The 2,404-nt window shown below is 37.0% G+C and overlaps 1 long non-coding RNA gene across 3 annotated transcripts in view; it reads right to left on the reverse strand.

The window, feature by feature from the left end:
* The window catches only part of LOC107438395 (uncharacterized), a 5,580-nt gene extending 4,342 nt beyond the window's left edge, over positions 1-1,238 (reverse strand). For all 3 annotated transcript variants that reach the window (XR_011636165.1, XR_011636164.1, XR_011636162.1), the window contains exon 1: positions 1,087-1,238. This is a non-coding gene — a long non-coding RNA (uncharacterized lncRNA). The remainder of the gene's footprint in view (positions 1-1,086) is intronic.
* Between the last annotated feature and the right edge of the window lie 1,166 nt (positions 1,239-2,404).

The following is a 2,404-nucleotide window of genomic DNA, read 5'->3' on the forward strand; positions in this document are numbered from 1 at the left end:
GATACAATCCCTTCTCCCATCTACCAAGGCCTAGTGTGGAGAAATTACAAGATGAAATCACAGATTTTTTCTGTGATACATATCACCACGCCATTTAGTCACAGTCGCCCTAGGGCAAATTCCAATCCGATGAAGGAGTGAGATGCCCGCTTGCGCGGGCAGGTACTCCGCATCACTTCATATCAAGTCAAGTCAACCAGGTTACGTGATGAAGACGCCTTAGGAGACGGACGTGCCTTGCGAGTTCTCCGAGCCGGGGGCTCTATCGCCTTGCAGCGGGATGACCAACGATGAGTTCCGGCCAGCCAGTCGTCACCACCTGCCTGCCTCAGCGATGATCTCTTCCTCTCTTCGTGAGCGTTTGATTCAAGCCTGATGACTGCAGTTCTTCTGCGACGTCGATCACTGATCAATGTTTGAAAGACCGAACATCAAGATGAAATAGTTTTCAAATCCAGCCAACGTGAACACACCGTGTAAGCGGCAGTAGTAACTTGTTTAGCCTCGACGTACGTGAACGTGATAATTGCATTGACCTTTCGTTAGTAGCATTTACGCCTGTCCGACATGTTAATGGCGGTCATTTAAAAAAAGAAGGAAAAAGTTGGATCTGGGAGCCCTTGCCATCTCGGGGCCCCAAAGCTACAGCTTATTTAGCTTATACGTAAATCCGGCCCTGATATTGAGCTATCTATAAAAAATAAATTTTAATTAGCAATATATTTCCCAGAAAAAAAAGATACCTTTATATTATGTCACTAAAATAAATATAAATCAGGTAATTTAACTAAATGATATTTCATTACTATACTGCTTCACACATTTTTGACAGATCAAACAAACGATTTCTAAGAAAGCAGAGAAAAACTTTGGTAAATGAAAAATGTTGTTGTTCTTTTATTACGAATTTCTTAAAATACATAAATTCTACATATAATAACGAACTAAGTAATTTACATTCTAAAGCGTTGTATTTACAGAAATAGAATAAAATTCATTAATCTTTTTTTAAATTTCATGTAATTCCTTCATATAGTACAATAAAACATACACTAATGTTATAAATCTTTAAATAATAAGAATTACCTGTAATTAAAACTTTCATGATGACAAAATACGAAATACCGCGCAACCAAATCCAGAAAATGGTGAATGCTGTTGTTTAAACAACGCCAAATACTTTGATTGATTGATTGATGGATATGAGCTAGCGTCTTGAAGATTGATGGATATGAGCTAGCGCCAAGCTTACTCCGTCCAGTTACCAATTCCTAAATTGACCAAATATCTGACAGGAAATGAAATTTTCAAGAATGACAAACTGTTTTGAAAAAAAATGTATCCCAGAGGGCTATTTATTTATTTATATTATAATGCAATACATTCAATACAATACAATATATTCAAATTTCAATACAATACAATTTCATCACAAGTGTAGAAGCAGCAGCAGCAGGAGGGTAATGATACAAATTGACTTGAGCTCACAATGTGCCACTATTAAATAAGCAACATTCAATAAAAAAATTTTATTTTTTTTAAAAGTTTTTTTATTTATTTTTCTCACACAAGAGATTGGTAAAATGAGAACAATGTCTCTCCTAGGTGAATGATATCCAGAGCGATTCCGACTTCAGTCCATGGAATTGAGTGCATCGCAGGGAAAATGCTGCCTCCAAGAAAGTTGTTAAGAAAGCGGAAGACTCTTGACGTAACCCAAGCAAAGAGATGAAATAAGACGTGCAACTTACAGCGGATGCTCATTATAACCACTCCAAAGAGAATTAAATCCACAGAGAATACGATTTCAATTGATGAAGCCATTCGGAATCGTATGATCGAGCTTATATCCATTGTAAATATGTTGTCTTCAGAAATGTTGCCAAGTAAGAGTGAGACTCCTGAGAAAATCAAAGCTAAGGGTGCACAGACGGGTAACATATAGCTGATGTTCAATCTGGTCTCTCCGAGTAAAATCAAATTCACAAGGAATGCGATTTCACTAGATAATGCTAATTGAGACACAACATCCACTCGGTGTCGAAATATAATGAAGCTTATATCACTTGTAAAGATGTTGAAGATTCTTGCCAGATTTGACCAAGCCATGATATTCATTTTGTTGTCCAAAGGTTGCAAGATTTCCAGAAGTTAGAAAAATACGCCACAAAATACGCCACAAGCGTATCTCTGGTTTAATCTACGAAGAAACCAGAGGAGTTCTCCCCGAGAACGTTATCCGGGACGCTGTCACTTACACCGGGCACGCAAAGAGGAAGACCGTCAGCAGCAGGAGTACGATGCAGATTGACTTGAGCTCACAATGTGCCGCTATTAAATAAGCAACATAAATAAAAAAAAAAAAAAAAAAAAAAAAAAAAAAAAAAAAAAAAAAAAAAAAAAA

This window comes from Parasteatoda tepidariorum, chromosome 1 (genome assembly GCF_043381705.1).
Source record: "Parasteatoda tepidariorum isolate YZ-2023 chromosome 1, CAS_Ptep_4.0, whole genome shotgun sequence".
NCBI lineage: Eukaryota > Metazoa > Arthropoda > Arachnida > Araneae > Theridiidae > Parasteatoda > Parasteatoda tepidariorum.